Raw genomic sequence first — 20,466 nt, 5'->3', positions numbered from 1 at the left:
GGCAGGTAGCCTAGTGGTTAGAGCATTTGGCCAGTAACCGAAAGGTTCGCTAGATCGAATCCCCAAGCTGACAAGGTAAAAATCTGTTGTTCTGCCCCTGAACAAGGCCACAAATAAGAATTTGTTCTTAACTGACTTTCGTAGTTAAATGAAGGCAAAATTTAAAAAATTACATGGAGTGCTGCATCCGATGACCTGGCCTCCACAATCACCTGACTTCAACCCAAATGAGATGGTTTGGGATGAGTTGGACTGCAGAGTAAAGGAAAAGCAGCCAACAAGTGCTCAGCATATGTGGGAACTCATTCAAGACAGTTGGAAAAGCATTCCAGGTGAAACTGGTTGAGAGAATGCCAAGAGTGTGCAAAGAATTTAATTGAAAATCTAAAATATATTTTGATTTGTTTAACACTTTTTTGGTTACTACATGGTTCTATGTGTTATGTGTTATTTCATAGTTTTGATGTCTTCACTATTATTCTACAATGTAGAACAGTAAAAATAAAGAAAAACCCTTGAATGAGTAGTTGTGAAAAATGTTATGTGAAGCTTAAAGGGGCAATGTGCAATTTCTACATCCATTTTTTGACTTTTAAATTAATTTTACACACTGTAGAGTCATTGAATCTTGAAGAATATGCATGTAACTTATAAATGCCTCATTAACTGAGTTCAACTGTCATACCCCATCAGAGCCCAACATATAAGCCTGTTTTACTCCATTGCTTGTTAACAAAACAATGTATAGCCTCAAAACATGGTTAAAATTATAATTTTGAAATCATGGATGGTGAGTCCTTGAATCCATAGCTCTGTCCATGAATTTGAGAGTTTTTACATTTCCAAGTAAAAGGACACATGAGCACCAACATGTGAAGTATATACTGTAGGAGCATAACAAATGTGGTGTTCAATGAAAGCTAATAGTATATACTGTATTTGTGGTGTTCAATGAAAGCTAATAGTATGTACTGTATTTTGGGGAAATTAAGGCATAGATACATTTTTCAACCATTTTCCATTCAAAAAATGTGGAATATGCAAAGGCTTTGATTTCTGGTCACACAGATGGAAAAGGGGTCTTAAAAAATATCTATTAGAAAAGGTCTTAAAATATATCAAATGCAGTACAATATATACAAATGTATGATGTATTTAATATAATTAGAAATATTAGAACTACATCAAAACACAATAAAGTTGAAATAAACGTCACTACCAACTAATTTCAACATTTATATTTAGTCTTGCAGAAATTATTTGCCTTCTGTAAGTTTAATAAGCATTGCTTCGTGTCTTGTTACCAAAAACCCACATATCTCAAAAATATTTTTCAAATTTCTCTCACTCATGACGAGAGAGGATTATGAAAGTTCAGAGAAGTAACAAGTAAAGGTAGACCTATCTATAGTTATAGTGTTTTTACTGATAACAATTTTGTTTATGAATTATTATTTGATTAAAACACGTCACTCTGTTACCAAATCGGCAACAAAGTGACTAAATAATCAGTAACAGAATGCCTGCAATTGAATTGGCCACAATGGGAAATCATAGTAGTCACAAACCACAGTTGCTGTAGAGCACAGTACTGCACAGTACAGTAGAGCACAATAGAGTACAGTACCGTAGAGTTCAGTACAGAACAGTAGAGCACAGTAGAGTACAGTACAGAACAGTAGAGCACAGTAGAGTACAGTACAGGATAGTAGAGCACAGTAGAGTACAGTACAGAACAGTAGAGCACAGTAGAGTACAGTACAGGATAGTAGAGCACAGTAGAGTACAGTACAGTACAGTAGAGCACAGTAGAGTACAGTACAGGATAGTAGAGCACAGTAGAGTACAGTACAGAACAGTAGAGCACAGTAGAGTACAGTACAGTACAGTAGAGCACAGTAGAGTACAGTACAGCAGTACAGCACAGTAGAGTACAGTACAGTACAGTAGAGCACAGTAGAGTACAGTACAGCAGTACAGCACAGTAGAGTACAGTACAGAACAGTAGAGCACAGTAGAGTACAGTACAGTACAGTAGAGCACAGTAGAGTACAGTACAGGATAGTAGAGCACAGTAGAGTACAGTACAGCAGTACAGCACAGTAGAGTACAGTACAGCACAGTAGAGTACAGTACAGCAGTACAGCACAGTAGAGTACAGTACAGAACAGTAGAGCACAGTAGAGTACAGTACAGAACAGTAGAGCACAGTAGAGTACAGTACAGCAGTACAGCACAGTAGAGTACAGTACAGTACAGTAGAGCACAGTAGAGTACAGTACAGAACAGTAGAGCACAGTAGAGTACAGTACAGCAGTACAGCACAGTAGAGTACAGTACAGAACAGTAGAGCACAGTAGAGTACAGTACAGCAGTACAGCACAGTAGAGTACAGTACAGCAGTACAGCACAGTAGAGTACAGTACAGAACAGTAGAGCACAGTAGAGTACAGTACAGAACAGTAGAGCACAGTAGAGTACAGTACAGCAGTACAGCACAGTAGAGTACAGTACAGAACAGTAGAGCACAGTAGAGTACAGTACAGAACAGTAGAGCACAGTAGAGTACAGTACAGCAGTACAGCACAGTAGAGTACAGTACAGCAGTACAGCACAGTAGAGTACAGTACAGCAGTACAGCACAGTAGAGTACAGTACAGAACAGTAGAGCACAGTAGAGTACAGTACAGCACAGTAGAGTACAGTACAGTAGAGTAGAGCACAGTAGAGTACAGTACAGGATAGTAGAGCACAGTAGAGTACAGTACAGAACAGTAGAGCACAGTAGAGTACAGTACAGGATAGTAGAGCACAGTAGAGTACAGTACAGAACAGTAGAGCACAGTAGAGTACAGTACAGCAGTACAGCACAGTAGCGTACAGTACAGTAGAGCACAGTAGAGTACAGTACAGTACAGCACAGTAGAGTACAGTACAGCAGTACAGCACAGTAGAGTACAGTACAGCAGTACAGCACAGTAGAGTACAGTACAGCAGTACAGCACAGTAGAGTACAGTACAGCAGTACAGCACAGTAGAGTACAGTACAGCAGTACAGCACAGTAGAGTACAGTACAGTACAGCACAGTAGAGTTCAGTACAGCAGTACAGCACAGTAGAGTACAGTACAGCAGTACAGCAGTACAGCACAGTAGAGTACAGTACAGTAGAGCACAGTAGAGTACAGTACAGAACAGTAGAGCACAGTAGAGTACAGTACAGCAGTACAGCACAGTAGAGTACAGTACAGCAGTACAGCACAGTAGAGTACAGTACAGTAGAGCACAGTAGAGTACAGTACAGTAGAGCACAGTAGAGTACAGTACAGAACAGTAGAGCACAGTAGAGTACAGTACAGCAGTACAGCACAGTAGAGTACAGTACAGTAGAGCACAGTAGAGTACAGTACAGTAGAGCACAGTAGAGTACAGTACAGTAGAGCACAGTAGAGCAGCGGTGTCTTGAGGAACTCTCAGGTGTACAGCAAAACTTTTCCCAATCTTGATAAAAAAATGTAACACACTTATAAATGTGTTAGAATGAACGTTGGATTTTGATTTGGGAACACCAGTGCCACTATAAATAATATTAATTAGATAATACGATGAATGGCACTCATGGTTACATCTGGATCGTTATTTCAAGTCCGCTGGAACTGTTGATACATATGTATCATTTGAGGGTCGCGCGTCACGAGCAGTCATTTGTATAATTTTTTATATATTTTTTGAAAGAGTTTGGTGCGGCTTAGCATACCACAGCCATAGAAACGGAGTGGCTTTGTGTATTTGGTTGCGCCTTTACAATGCAGAAAACCGCTCGTCTCAAGACCTTTCCGTTCAAAGTAAGACCTATTTCAAAGGAGCTAGGCCTACATGTTTTTCTTTCTGACCTATTTCCCAGGAGCTAGGCCTACATGTTTTTCTTTCTGACCTATTTCCCAGGAGCTAGGCCTACATGTTTTTCTTTCTGACCTATTTCCCAGGAGCTAGGCCTACATGTTTCTCTTTCTGACCTATTTCCCAGGAGCTAGGCCTACATGTTTCTCTTTCTGACCTATTTCCCAGGAGCTAGGCCTACATGTTTTTCTTTCTGACCTATTTCCCAGGAGCTAGGCCTACATGTTTTTCTTTCTGACCTATTTCCCAGGAGCTAGGCCTACATGTTTTTCTTTCTGACCTATTTCCCAGGAGCTAGGCCTACATGTTTTTCTTTCTGACCTATTTCCCAGGAGCTAGGCCTACATGTTTTTCTTTCTATCTGAGATTTGCAGGAAGCTTGTAGCCTTTTCCTGTAGTCAATGAACAAAAGCTCCCTCTTTTGGCCTCATATTTTTCATAAATAATCAAGATTATAATTTTTTTATCAACGAAAAACTGGTGTTTCTAAGTCAAACGGTTTTATTTCAGTCATATTTCAGTCTTCTGTGATGTACTGTACAATGAATGCATTCAGAAAATATTCAGAACCCTTCTCTTATTCCACATTTTGTTACGTTACAGCCTTATTCTCAAAAATATGAAATCGTTTTTCCCCTCATCAATCTACACACAATACCCCATAATGACAAAGAAAAAACAGGTTTTTAGATTTTTTTTCAAATGTATTAAAACAAATAACTGATATTTCACATTTACATAAGTATTCAGACCCTTTACTCAGTACTTTGTTGAAGCACTTTTGTGTCACGCGGGACTAGGTGTGTGAGGAAGAATCAGGCGCAGAGAGCAGAGAGTTCCACAGGGAAAAGTGCACTTTAATACGGCACAAAAGCAAGCCCACAACACAGGGCACGGAAATAAATGGACCACCCAAAACACAGGGTACCAGGTCTAGAACACGAACACACCTAAATAACGCACACACGTAACACAAGAATAATCCCGCACAAAACAAGGGCGGGTAAACGCACTTTAAATAAGGAAGCCCATCAAGCACACAAATAGACACAGGTGCAACTAATAAGACAAAACAAACAGACAACGAAAAAGGGATCGGTGGCGGCTAGTAGGCCGGTGACGACGACCGCCGAGCACCGCCCGAACAGGCAGGGAAGCCAACTTCGGCTGAAGTCGTGACATTTTGGCAGCGATTACAGCCTTGAGTCTTCTTGGGTATGACGCTACAAGCGTGACACATGTATTTCTCCCATTCTTTGCAGATTCTCTCAAACTCTGTCAGGTTGGAAGGGGAGCGTCGCTGCACAGCTATGTTCAGGTCTCTCCAGAGATGTTCGATCGGGTTCAAGTCCGGGCTTTGGCTGGGCCATTCAAGGACATTCAGAGACTCTCCCGAAGCCACTGCATTGTCTTGGCTGTGTGCTTAGGGTCATTGTCCTGTTGGAAGGTGAACTTTTGCTCCAGTCAGAGGTCCTGTGTGCTCTAGAGCAGGTTTTCATCAAGGATCTCTCTGCACTTTGCTCCGTTCATATTTCCCTCTCCCAGTCCCTGCCGCTGAAAAACATCCCAACAGCATGATGTTGCTACCACGATGCTTAACCGTAGGGAAAGTATTGGCCAGGTGATTAGCGGTGCCAGGTTCCTCCAGACATGACGCTTGGCATTCAGGCCAAAGACTTTAATCTTGGTTTCATCAAACCAGAGAATCTTTTTTCTCATGGTCGGAGAGTCCTTTAGGTGAATTTTAGCAAACTCCAAGCGGGCTGTCATGTGCCTTTTACTGAGGAGTGGCTTCCGTCTGGCCACTCTACCATAAAGGCCTGATTGGTGGAGTGCTGCAGAGATGGTTGTCCTTCTGGAAGGTTCTCCCAGCTCCACAGAGGAATTCTAGGGCTCTGTCAGAGTGACCATCGGGTTCTTGGTCACCTCCCTGACCAAGGTCATCCTCCCCCAATTGCTCAGTTTTGTACATAAAGTCTAATATTGGGATGTAAACTCAAAATTAAATACATTTCAACTCTATATCTGACATGGTACAGGTGTCTTATTTTTTAAGCCCAGAACCATGTGTGTGAGGTATATACTTTTGTTTCAAAGTAGATTTGTTTAAGACTACCAAGAATCCCTCTGTGTTACCCTGATTTAGCTCACTGCAGTAAAACGTTAACCTTTCTGAACCACCCATCCCGGATCCGGGATAATTGTCATCAGCAACGCTGAATAGCATAGCGCCACAGGTAAATAATATTACTAGAAAATATTCATATTCATGAAATCACAAGTGCAATATTGCAAAACACAGCTTAGCCTTTTGTTAATCCACCTGTCGTCTCAGATTTTGAAATGATGCTTTACAGCGAAAGCAATACAAGATTTGTGTAAATTTATCGATCGCTCGACAAAACAATAAGTACACTTAGCATCAGGTAACTTGGTCACGAAAATCAGAAAAGCAATCAAATTAATCGTTTACCTTTGATGATCTTCGGATGTTTTCACTCACGAGACTCCCAGTTAGACAACAAATGTTCCTTTTGTTCCATAAAGATATTTTTTATATCCAAATACCTCCGTTAGTTTGGTGCGTTATGCCCAGGAATCCACCGGAAAGAGCGGTCACGACAACGCAGACAAAAATTCCAAATTATATCCATAATGTCCACAGAAACATGTCAAACGTTTTTTATAATCCATCCTCAGGGTGTTTTTCAAATATCTATTCGATAATATATCAACCGGGACAGTTGGCTTTTCACTAGGATCGGGAGTAACAATGGCTGCCTTTCCCTTTTGCGCACAACTCACTCTGAGAGCCCCCACCTATCCACTTACGCAATGTGGTCGTTCACGCTCATTCTTCAAAATAAAAGCCTGAAACTATGTCTAAAGGCTGTTGACACCTTAGGGAAGCCATAGAAAAAGGAGTCTGGTTGATATCCCTTTAAATGGGCAATAGGGATGCATAGGAACGGTCTCCATAGGAGAGGTTTCAAAAACAGGGGCACTTCCTGATTGGATTTTCCTCAGGTTTTAGCCTGCAATATCAGTTCTGTTTAACTCACAGACAAAACTTTGACAGTTTTGGAAACTTCAGAATGTTTTCTATCATAATCTGACAATTATATGCATATTCTAGTTTCGGGGGCTGAGAAATAGGCAGTTTCAAATGGGTACGTTTTTTAGCCAAAAACGAAAATACTGCCCCCTAGCCTTAAGAAGTTTTAAAAGGGTACACACAAATTAAACATAATGAGTTAGAAACTATGAAGGTAATTGAAATCAACCCTATTTAATCTATGAAAAAAATGTCACAGAAAAATTTATGATTTGCATTATGGATCAGATGAGATGGAGGTCATTACCATTAAATAAATTATTAGGAAAAGTTTAGGTGTGCCACATAATTTTTTAGCCCATCGAAGTGTGCCATGGTTAAAACCATGTCGGGAACCACGGCAGTAAAACAGAGTACAGTCTACTGTACTGAACTCTAATCTAATGTAATATATTTTACTGTGCTATGCTGTGCTCTACTGTATGTGCTTTACTATGATGTCCAAACTTGTCAAACATAGACGTCTATAATTGGTACAGAAATGTTGTCTTGTTTGGGGGCAGTGCTCTTTCGAATAATAGCCAGTGTGTAGAATAACCCATGATGCAATTATGTTACCGTCATTCTGTTACCAGTTGTTGATCCACTTCACTTACTGTAGTTCTAACTGAAGGTGTCATATCATAGCTGACACCTTCTTTCTGCAGATATCTTTGAATCTTAATTTGGAGTAGATATTAAACTGAGTTTTTGGAAAACGTGGTCACATATAAACTCTGATTTTACTGTCATTCTGTAACCAAACTTTGCATCTGCACTGATCCTCAAGTAAATGTGTTTTAGTAACATTTTCAGTGGCAATTGTCAAAAGTAGACTTCTGCATATATGTGTATGGTTTGTTAAACTTTGCAATCAATGTTTTTTCCTTGGCATACATTTTAGAGTGAAAAAGGGATTCTCAGTGTCTGTTACCATGGAATTGCCCATTTCCCCAGCCCCCATCCCTCAGCTTTTACCAAAACAGTGGTGGGGTGCCCACTTTGTTATTGTTTGAACTGTAGATTGCCTCTTTAAATCTAATTCTAACTTTCATCTGATGTGAAAGAACATTGTGGTTGTGGTCCCCCACATAGTGTGTGTTTTGTAGTGCAGTATATTACAGGTCAGGATCACAGCAGAGAGTATATTATAGCTAGGATCATAGCACACCTATTTTCCCATCTTCCTCTCTTTCCTCTTTGTGTCTCAGGTCTGGAAGAGGACTGTCCCTGGCTAGTAATTGCTGACACACCAAAGCCAACATTGCTCAGCGAGCCTTTAATAGTTTTCATTTTTCTTCCTTACAGGATGGTCTCTGAGGTGCCATCATGAATGATCAGTGCCTGGCCTCTACCGCAGCTCCCTGTCAAGAACTCCTCCCCTCTCTCTTCCCCACTTTCTCCCTTCCTTCTCTACCCCTCTATTTCTCTCTCTCACCCTCTCTCATTCTCCCTCTCACCTTCTCTTACTTTCTCTCTCTCTCCCTCTCCCCCATCTCTCTCCCCCTATTCTCTCCCCTCTCTCACTCTCTCTGACCCTATAGCCCTTCCCAGACACAGATGCACACCTGCCTCGCCAGCCATTATTCCCCCTCTGTGTCTTCCTCACCCCATATTTCCACCGGCCCCTACATAGACAATTTATATAAAATACTTTCCCTCTCAGCTTTCATCACAAACCCAGGTAGCAGACCAGTCCCCATTTCCTAACATTAATTCTCTCCCTTTGCAATGCCCGGCCCGGTCCCGCCACATCAATTCAGTACTTTATAAACTATTTCAGGAATGCGATATATCAGCTCTGACAGAACTTTCGCGCAAGAAATAAACAGTGGAGGCTCAGTGGCTTAGCGGGCTGGCCTAGCTCACTCAGCAACACCCTATTTGTCATTATTTAATTCAGAGCACCTAAAAATCCTCTGACATTATTAATAGTAAGATGAATCACTGGAAAACTGCAGAATCCGTGGCCAACGAGGCTGAAATAATCCATTTGGGTGAGAATGTCTGTGTGGAATAGTGTTCCCTGATGGCTGGCCTCAGCATCATTAGTGTCCCCATATGCATGGGTGGTAAAGTACTGGAGCATGAAGTCCCAAAAGAGTCAGATACTTCCCCACTTCCCACAGTAATTCCTCACCACCACAAGCGTGGAGGCGATCCATGACACAGTCAATGCTAGTTATACATCTACTGCTACAAATCCATAATATATATCATAGAGTATGCCACTGTGCTGTCAAAACTGAACAACCTCTACTCTCACCAGGCAGATATTGTATGTCCCAAATGGCACCCTATTCCCTTTACAGTGCACTACTTTTAACCAGGGCCCTGGTCAAAAGTAGTGCACTATATAGGGAATAGGGTGCCATTTGAGATGCAACCATACAGTACAAATCAAACCAACTGGTGTCAGAAGTGTCAGTTTCCATGACAATATACATCTGGAGTGCCACTATTATATCAGTCATTTCCTTTTCCCTCTAATGCCTCCATCCAGAAGCCCCTAATGTCTCCTGCCATCTACCCCAGCTTCCCCCTCTCCCCACTGGGCTTCCTGAGCTCTGTCAGCCCCTGGAGGTGCTAGAGCCCATGTATGTTACTTCTCATATGCTGGAGCTCACGCCAAAAATGGGGAAAGCTTGGAGACAAATGCCAATCTAATTATTCACTCAGTCCTGATACTATCTGACAATATCTATGTTGATGTCTGTTGGGTTGATTTGTGTCCCAGTAGGGGTTATTACATCTCCTCCACATAACATAATGTAACAGGGTGTCAATAGTTGTCTCACTGAATGTCTTTCACTTTGTTGACAACTGAGTTTTTATCCCCCTCTTATGTAGTTGTACAGTAGGGTATATCTTCTATACTGTAGTTATCAATGCTTATAGATTAGAGATTAGTATTTCATTACTTGTGACAGTGTACCAACCTGGGCGATATTCGGTTTGGTCAACCAGTATTGCAGCGATGAGGGTTTGTCCTAGTTGTCTTTGTCTTGTCTGTACACCGGAACCCTCCCGGTTAGCCTTCAGGCTCAGCCTTCTGGCTCGGGGAGCGTGCCTCACCCTGCAAGATCAGGGGTCTATGTATGTTTGGCTCCAGCGGGATTGCAGTTCTCCCCAGACAGTGAGTCAAGTGTCACTAGGCGCAACACGCTTATCTCTCACAGGGCACAGCCATCTTGCCTAGACTCTTGTGTGTTCCACGGTGAACGAGCTATGCAGTAGCTAGCTTAACAAGAGCAGATCACTGCAGGACTAAGCACACTCCTTACATTCTGCCAACACCCCCACGTAGAATAAACTATAACGTGGCGTGAGACCCACAGGTATGAGCAAAGATTGAGCTAACATGTGTGAGTTTGTGTGCTCTGCCCCTCCCCCCACAATCAGGCAGTTCACAACCTGTTCACGTCTCCTCTCCTTAAGATAGTGTATGAGACTATGGCTGGTACTGACTATTACAGTATTGCATTGTGTATACTATAGAAACATAGTAATATCACACTGTTGGCTTCACTTTCACACAGAAACTACACATCATTATTATGTTGTTTCATTGTGAGAGATGCGGGGTATACACACGCTGCCTGCATGACCTGTCTTGGGTTAGATCACGCACGGAGAACGGTTAGAGAACCCAATAGTTGTTTGGCCTGCGCCGCCTTTGAAGAATGCATGCGCTTAGCACGCCTGGAGGGGATGAAGGCCACAGTACAGTCCTCCCCATCTGATGACCATATTCCCCCATCTGGGGTGATGCGTTGTTGCGGCAGCACCCCTTCAGCCGCTTTGGGGGCCCTCCCTCCAAAAGTCAGTATGGCTGAGGAGTTGTTCAGCCTCGAATGTCAGGCGGAAAAGCCTGCGAGTGGATGCTTTACGGGGGGGGGGATGATGTTGGCGACGATGCACTCTCTCTCTCCATGCTGGAGACGAGGTAGTGTTCCCGAGCACATCAGGGATCGACCCTGTCCACAGTGCCATCTGTAGTTGGGAACACTGCTATGGAGGCACCACCGGTGGTGACGGAAGCAACACGGGAGCTTTTAGCGAGAGTGGGTACCACCCTTGATATCAAGCTGGAAGAAGCACCATCTGAGCTGCTCGTTATCCCCATCTGCCCCAAGTTCACTTCGGCTCTTTGCAAATACAGGAGCAAGATGGGAGGGCGCTTCCATTGCCACGGCCAGACCAGGCCGTGGACTCTCCTAATGGATGCAGAGTCCTTGGAGCTAGACCATTATCAGGTGATGGATGACATGGTGGCTGCCATGATCCTCCCTGACAAGGAGATTGTTGGCAAGGTGCCTCGCCTCAAACCAGGACCTGAAAGACTAAGCGATGAATGGCTGCAAAGCACTTTCAGGACCCTTTCCATCATGCCGCTTCTCGTAAACACAGCTATGATGCTGCAATCCTATCTCGCCCTGCTGATCCTTCGCCTCCCAGGGGGTGGTGAAGGAGACACTCCAGTGGGAGATAGCTTCACTCCTGAGCAAGAACGCAATAAGGAAGGTAGAGCTGCTAGAACAGCTAAGTGGGTTCTACTCGACGCATTTCATAGTTCAGAAAAAGGACAGCAGCTTTCGGCCGATCCTGGACATGCGCGTCACAACAAATGTTTAAAGGAGCTCAAGTTCAAGATGATCATGCCAGCGCGGGTGTTGCGGGCAGTCTCTAGCGGCCAATGGTTCACCACGCTCAACCTGAAAGATGCGTACTTCCACGTTCCTGTTCATCGAGATCACTGTAAGTACCTACGGTTAGCCTTCGAAGGAGTGGCTTACAAATTCAAAGTCCTCCCGTTCGGCATCTCACTGGTGCCGCGTACATTCACAAAGTGCATGAACGCAGTCTTAGCGCCTCTCATGTCCCAGGGCATTCTAGTGCTGAACTACCTGGACGACTGACTGGTGTGTGCTCAATCAAGACAGCATGCTACAGCAGACACAAGGATAATCTTAAAGCACATTCAAGACCTGGGCTTCTCCCTAAACAGGGAGAAGAGCATCCTGACCCCCTCACAGACGGTGGTCTTCTTGGGAATGTTGATAGACCCAACTCTTATGAGAGCACGTCTCCCTTAGGTGAGATTAGAGAAGATACAGGCCTACCTAGACCGTTTTGGGCTTAGACGAGCCGTGTCTGTATTAGAGTGCCAGAAGTGATTCCGCTGGGCCTCCTTCACCTCAGGCCACTCCAGCGATGGTTCAACTCTTACCATCTACACCAGAGACAACACAGACATCGTCAGCTATTGGTGACAAATGCATGTGTGAGGACTCTGTTGTCATGACTGTCCATGAGAATCCAAATAGGTCAGATCATGTTTGCAATTAATAACTTCACTCCGACCGCCTCTCACCTGCAGAGGGGTGAGGAAAGAACTAGATGGGATTAACAACTCACGTCCTGTTTGAAATCAAGGGGGGAAGATTCAGGTCTCCCTCTCCAATGTTCACCAAAGGAATGTCCTTTGTTTCAAGATACTTTTTCCCGCCAAAACTCTAACACGTTCAAAAGCAACTACTGGAACAATATTTCTAACATAGAACGTGGGGAATGGTCAGAGGCGATCTATAGAACGCTAATGTTATTTTGTTTGTTATTTTGTGATGTCATAAAAATGTTATGAAGGAAATACTGTAACATGGAAAGTATACCCACTACATGTACGAAGATTACATACTATGCATTGTGCATATAATATGAAAAATGATGAAAGTGTTTTTGTTAAGAGAGGGGTGTGATTTGAGAAACTATAAGAGATAATTGTTTTACATAACTTTATACAAGTGACAAGTCATGCCCCGAGTGAGGTGTCTCAGACTCGGGGGATGCTCTGGCATACAGACCCACGTCGCCTCCAGCTTTGGACTTGGCCCCTGAGAGGTGTAAATGGTCTAGGCATTCAGGACAATGTGGTGAACATGTTGCAGAACGCCAGGGCTTCTTACACCAATGTGTCATATCAAATGCTGTGTGACATATTCTGTACTTAGTGTGAGGGTCATAATGTTGCCCCTGAGTCGTGTGACGTACAAACAGTTTTACACTTTTTACAATCACTGCTTTGTACGGGCCGAGCGGCATCTACTTTGAGAGTGTATTTGGCCGCAATTTCAGAGTACCATGACGATTGCCCGGAGGGACCCATGGGTAGCCATCCATTGAGCTACATGTTTAGACGTCTGTGTCCAGCAAAGGCCCGTTTGGTGCCAAATTGGGACCTTGAAGTGGTGCTTTCAGCACTTGCTAGGCCACCCATCCAGCCCCTGGGGTTAGCGTCTTTGAAGAACCTATCCATGAAGGTGGCATTCCAGTTGGCTATTACCTCTACTAAGAGGATTAGTGAACTTCATGCTCTTTCAGTGAGCGCTGAATGTTTCCGAATGGGTGCAGACAAAGGGGTGTTATCCTCTGGTCTGACGCCTCTTTCTTGATGAAAGTTCTGTCTGACGGACATGTGAACCTTACATTTGTCCGCATACGCACCTCCCATGGCTGCAAGTGGGCTGGGTTTTCCCCAAGTGTGCTGTGCCCGGTGAGGGCACTAGACACTTACCATACACGGACTGAGTCAATATGATAGTCGGATCAGCTGTTTGTGTGTTATGGTCAAAGAGTTCTGGGGAAGAGCCTATCGAAACAGAGACTCTCACATTGAATTGTGGACACTATTACTACAGCATATTAGCTGTAGTAGCTACATCTTCGGCCCTGCTCCGAGGAGGTTGCCACTATAGGGGGTGCTGTTTCGCATTAGCATAATTTGCTCTACAGATTAAACTGCCTAGTACTCAATTCTTGCTCGTACAATATGCATATTATTATTATTATTGGATAGAAAACACTCTCTAGTTTCTATAGCCGTTGGAATTTTGTCTCTGAGTGGAACAGAACTCCTTCTACAGCACTTTTCATGACAGGGAGTCAGATTTCAGACATCTTGGCCCCTGATCTGGGGTCGGTTTAAAGGTCCCTGTAAATGCTATGGAGAAACAGACACTGCTTACGTCTTCCCCTGGGTGTCAGTACGTGGTGACGCTTTGAATGGAGTCGATTGCGCAATCAGGGCCTGTATAAAACAGCAAATACCGGAAGTAGCTTCCCTTTGCTGCCTGCGCCTGACGCACGAAGGACGTCGGACTCGCCTCCTTCCAACCTGTTGTTTAGCCAGTAATATTTCTCCGGTCATGTTTTTACTCGTTATAGGTGTTAAAAACATCATAAGGTAGTTAATTTAAACCGTTTTATAGTAATTTATATCCGTTTAGTGCGATTTTGAGGCATTTCTTTCTGAGACACTTTGAACCGCTGGGCACGTTTCCAGTTCATGCCGAACGTTAGTGGGCATTTCCACATGGCAAGAGGACAGCTTTCGACCAAAAGACGATTAGACCCAAGAAAGGATTCATTGCCCAAGATTCTGATGGAAGAACAGCTCACAGTAAGAACAATTTATGATGATAAATCGTGTTTCTGTCGAAAAATGTTAAACGCTTATGCCGCCATTTTGTTTTGTATAGCTTCGCTTGGCGCAACCTGTATTGAAAAGTAAGGATAATTTAAAAAATGTAATTCAGCGATTGTATTAAGAATTAAATTGTCTATCAATCGCTGTCCACCCTGTATTTTTTAGTCAAGTTTATGAGTATTTATGTATAAGACTAGATCACTGTCTAATATGGCGCACGACATTTTCTGACCAGCTGGGCTACTTTTCTCATTGTCTAACCATGATTTTGGTGGCTAAATATGCACATTTTCGAACAAACTCTATATGTATGTTGTAATATGATGTTACAGGAGTGTCATCGGAAGAATTCTGAGAAGGTTAGTGAAAAAATTAATATATTTTGGCGATGATAACGATATCGCTCTCTTTGGCTTGAATCAATGGTCGGGTAACGTTTGCATATGTGGTATGCTAATATAACGATTTATTGTGTTTTCGCTGTAAAACACTTAGAACATCTGAAATATTGTCTGAATTCACAAGATCTGTGTCTTTCCATTGCTGTGAGTTGTGTATTTTTAAGAAATGTTTTATGATTAGTAATTAGGTAATACACGTTGCTCTGTGTATTTATTCTAGTCGAGTTGTGATGGTGGGTGCAATTGTAAACTATGATTTATACCTGAAATATGCACATTTTTCTAACAAAACCTATCCTATACAATAAATATGTTATCAGACTGTCATCTGATGAGGTTTTTTCTTGGTTAGTGGCTATCAATATCTTTATTTGGCCGAATTGGTGATAGCACCTGATGGAGTAAGAAACTGATGGAGTTAGGAAAGTAGTGTCTTTTGCTAACGTGGTTAGCTAATAGATTTACATATTTTGTCTTCCCTGTAAAACATTTTAAAAATCTGAAATGGTGCCTTTATTCACAAGATCTGTATCTTTCATTTGGTGTCTTGGACTTGTGATTTAATGATATTTAGATGCTACTATTTAATTGTGACGCTATGCTAGCGATGCTAATCAGTGTGGGGGGGGTGGGGGGTGATCCCGGATACGGGGTTGAGGTTCGGTAAAGGTTAATGAAATTTGCACCTCGGCCAATTGGGCATCGTCTAGCACTTTTGCTAGGTACTATTGAGTCAATGTTGCTGCAGCCAACCAGGTCGGGACTTGGTTGAAATTATTTCTCGGAATGTATCCTGCCGAGCGGAAGGATACCCTATTGGAGTGATCCAATAGCTCACATAACCATGGTTACATACTTAACCTTCGACATCATGAATACAAATCATTGTCTTATGTCAGAGAGCGGGACTACTGCACCTGCACTGGTCTGTCTCATTCTTTGCAATGATTAATTGCATAGATTAAAAGTAGTTTGGCTACAATGTACTCACATTACAAAATATCATCTACAGTAGCTAACATCGTCAGCTGAACCCCATCTGCTTCAAAACAGCCTGAATAAATCTACGCTAAAACAGCAAATCTGTCAATAATGATGTTTTTTTTGTTAGGTAGTCACATCATTTTACATCTAGCTAAGGATTTTGGTGCTTCAAAGGGTAGTATTTCTGAAGCTTGAAAATGGACACGAAATGCTAGCATAAATCTGTCCAACATTACATTGCTAAAGCTAGCTGAGCAGGCCACTGAAACAATGCTGCTAACCAACCTACCTGCTTAGTGATACACACACAATGTTGAATGCTTACAAGAAAAGCTAGTTAGCAACCTACTCACATTACTATGAGTTTTCATGAAGCAGCTGTTCTGCCGCAAGTCATTGCAGTAGCCTCCTGTCCTGAGTCAGCTGCTGTGCTCAGCTGACCCAACAACACAAAGTAGCAATAGCTAAAGCGGAGAAACATGCTAATCTAGGGAAGGATTTCATGATAACAGGCCCTTTAATTTTGGGGCTGCGTGTCAAAATCATTTGTAATAATTTAGCTAGTTATTCTGCCTATTTCCTAAGAGTCATATAAGAGCGCAGTGATATAAAACATTAGGAACTATGCTCTCATTGTTGAATGGCAGATGCTCTGGAATACTCAAATTTGAATATGAGTTGAACGTCCTACAGGATAGGTTGGTTGAGGGACGAGCGTTGTGTATGAGAGATGCCACCTGTCGGAAGACAATGCTCTAGAATATCATCTGTTATAGAATATCCTGGTTTAGGTATCTAGTTTCCCGCATGTCTCAGAGGGGAGGAAGAGTCTGTTTGGCCTTACCTAACTAAATGAGACAGACGGCAACGCAAGGCAATTCTTTTCTGATGAGGGGTCAAGTCCTTCTCCTCCTTCCTCCCTTCCTTCTTTCCTTCCATCCGCAACCCATCTACCCGAATACTGGGGCGTTTCATTCACAGGGGAAAATTTCCTTTTCCAAGATTGATCACCATGCTTATAATTTTCTAATTTCCAATTCACTGAGGGACATAACTGGAAGCAGGCATTTTTCCCAAGCAGCGACCAGATTTATTTTATTTCCTGCGCCGGGGTAAATGGGAAGAATCTTCCAGCCCATTAAGCAGACAGTCTGTGTCATAAAGGTTTGGTGGCGGTCGGATGGTCTGCCGGAGTGCTGTGCTGTGTGTGTGTGTGTGTGTATTTGTGTGCATGCATGTGTGTATGTGTGTGTATTTGTGTGCGTGTGTGCGTGCGTGTGTGTGTCTATTTGTGTGTGTGTGTGTGTGTGTGTGTGTGTGTGTGTGTGTGTGTGTATTTGTGTGCGTGTGTGCGTGCGTGTGTGTGTTTATTTGTGTGCGTGTGTGCGTGCGTGTGTGTGTGTGTTTGTGTGCGTGTGTATGTGTGTGTGCAGTAGGCCTATGTGCTGTGCTGCCTTAATGGCGAGGCATTCTGTTTGATCTGATCTACAGACTGTATGTAGGAAGGGCTAATAGAAATGATCCAGTTTCTCTGCCATAATGAATGTAACTTCAATGCAACGTCAATAAATGTAACTTATTCTCCTTTCCATTTAGATTTGGGGCATTTCAGTCATTCTGACTGTCCTGATCAGGGCCGTGCACAGACCGTTGGTGGGACAGATGCTCAAAATAAAAAAGGGCTAAAGAATGGACTTTCATAATTCATAACTCGAAATTCATTACATACTAACTGCCTCTGTAGCCAAAATGTTATCATTTATAGGCCTATTTATTTTATGCAACAACACACTCACTCATAACACATTGTAAGCAAGCGAGTACCAGTGACTCCCAGGCTTAGAGATGACGAGAGATGATTGACATCAGCTGATCAAAGTGAATGATGGTGTAAGCCATCAGACTGCTGAACACTTGAACTGGACTGACAACCTGCTCTGACTCTCCACACCTTAGCACACACACACAGACACGCACAGACACAGACACAGACACAGACACAGACACAGACACACACACACACACACACACACACACACACACACACACACACACACACACACACACACACACACACACACACACACACACACACACACACACACACACACACACACACACACATTCATGCTACACACACATTACAACTGCTGCTACCAGACTCTTATTATTGTTGGTACATACTGCACAATTTAAATACTTGCCCTCCAATCCCCCCTTCCCTAAAACACACATTGGTCTATAAATTGTGCCTTCCTGTATTATACGTATGCTAAATGTTTATTCTATTCTACTGAGCCATTTACAATAAAACTTCAAACTTGAAAATATGCTAGCTAGCTAGTTAGCTATGTTTTTTTCCCCGAAACAAACACATTTTTATTGATTTGAGTTTGTTCTGCTGCTGACATCTGCATCTAACAAACAATCAGTCAAATTGTCACTTTTTTTGTCCCTGACAGTGAGAGATCCAACTCTAAAATAGCATCCTACCGGTATTCAATTCTCCCCGCCCAGCCAGTGGCCACTGTATGCAGATCAGACGAGTGCACTTTTGGGGCAGGAGGGCGGGGGATGGGGAATTTTCTGAGATTCAAGAGCTTACGAAATTAGCTACTTAAAAATAAAAGACTAAATCAAATTAATAGGAGAATAAAATGTTAGTCATTCATAAAATTAAAAAAGTCCACGAGCTGAGCAGGCACTTTTTCAAAGGAGGGCTAAAGGGCAGGTGCTCGGGTACTGGCTGAACCCTATCTGTGCACGTGCCTGTACTTGATTTTTGCCGTCAGGTAATCAGTCAATATCAGGAGAATAGCATAACCTCAGAAAGATCTGAGATAAGACGTCTCAGAAGACAGAGGGGGTCCTAGGCTCTAGGTCTGTCTGCTTACATGTAAGCTAATTAACTGGCTGATTGAGGCCTATGAGTTTTGGGGATACTTAAACCCTGATTGACCAGTCAATCAGTCAATCAGTCAGTGTACGTGTCCCCACCTTTGAACAAAGTTGAAAAGGATTAGCAGACTACAACTACCCTAAAAGCAATGAATGATGTGTATAGGACAGGTTCAGTCTAGAGAGAGATAAAGAGAGACAACGAAAATATGAGAGAGAGAGAGAGACAATGAACATATGAGAGAGAGAGAGAGAACAAAAATATGTGAGGAAGAGAGAGAGCGAGCGTGAGATCCTGAGAGAGAGATCGAGAGAGAGCTAATGGTTTGGCTGCTCAGCACAACTGACTGATTAATTGAAATATGTGTAGTAATGAGTGATAATTATTAATAATAGAACATGAATTCACTTCATGTTACCAGGTGTGAATCAGTAGTTGATTGTATGACTCCCACTTCCTGATTGAGAGAAAGATATTTCAATCAGCCAACTACTTCATTCATAGGGCACTCTGGTGAAGACACTTCCAAATCATCACTTTGTTCAGAGGTGTAGAAAGTTTAGTTCTTGAGGGAGTTGAATGAGTTAGGCCTGTTAGTTGAAATAATATAATGACTTCGATAAGTCATAAATTAGCGAATGTCCACAACAGTTCATGAGTTATCGAATGAAAACAGTTTATTCAACCGAACTATATGCAACAAAGAGAGAGAACAAAGGAAAAGCATTGTCTTATAACTTGCAGTGCTCGACCCCCTGCCCAGACCCTCCCCTCCCCTGATGTCCACCAACCACAAGGCCGTCTGGCACTGAAACAATCCAGGCATCCCCTTGATTGTCAGACATCAGGGTGACTGGCATGCTGGACCCTGCGAAACCCTGTGAAACTCATAAACATGACTATTAACTCATAAACAGTTAAACATAACTGACCAGGAGGATCGCTAGACAGCCCCCCCAAAAGTCCCTCGTCCCCGAAGGAACATACAAAGTGTCGGAAGCGACCCGGGGGTCTCCAATGTCTGCACATGTGTGATGGGGCAGTGTCCACGTGTGGCAAAGGTGGTTCAGTCTGTGGTAGGGGGCTGTCCCTCTGGGGCACAGGGGATGAGGGCGGGGACGGGGGGATAGAGGGGTGAAAGAATGGGGGCATAGGGGACATAGCCTGTGGCTCTGGGGAACCACTCAGTGACACAGGGAGTACAGCGGGAGTGGGCAGTCTGGAGCCCTGTCTGCAGGGGTGTGTGAGGAATGTCATTGCCAAAGGGTGGGGTTGTTGGGGTACCTTGGGTTTGTGGGGGCAAAGAGGCCCCTCTGTATGGTGCTTACCTATCCCGGTGCAGTACCACCTTTCTCCCCCTGGAAGGTAGCTGGGCACCAGCTCTCCCATCCTCTCTAGGACCCTGTAGGGCCTCACCTAGTGACTGTCCAGCTTGGGGCAACAACCTTTCTTTCTCAGGGGGCTGTAGACCCAGACCAGCTCCCTAGTCTCAAGGTGCCGCTCCTGGGTGTGCACATCATAGTTTCTTTTCTGCCTCACACCTGCTCCCTGGCGAAGGTGTGGGCTGTCTCCAGGCGGTCCTGGAATCTCCTGGCACACTCCGGCCCCTGGGGAACAGGAGAGCTATCAGGGTACCTCCCGAATGTCATCTCTGCAGGGGTGCGGATATCTCTCCCCAGTAAGAGTAGGGCAAGCGTGCAGGA

Source organism: Salvelinus namaycush, chromosome 33, assembly GCF_016432855.1.
Source record: "Salvelinus namaycush isolate Seneca chromosome 33, SaNama_1.0, whole genome shotgun sequence".
Taxonomy (NCBI): Eukaryota; Metazoa; Chordata; class Actinopteri; order Salmoniformes; family Salmonidae; genus Salvelinus; species Salvelinus namaycush.
The sequence above is the reverse complement of the archived record's forward strand: the minus strand, read 5'-3'. Positions refer to the sequence as shown.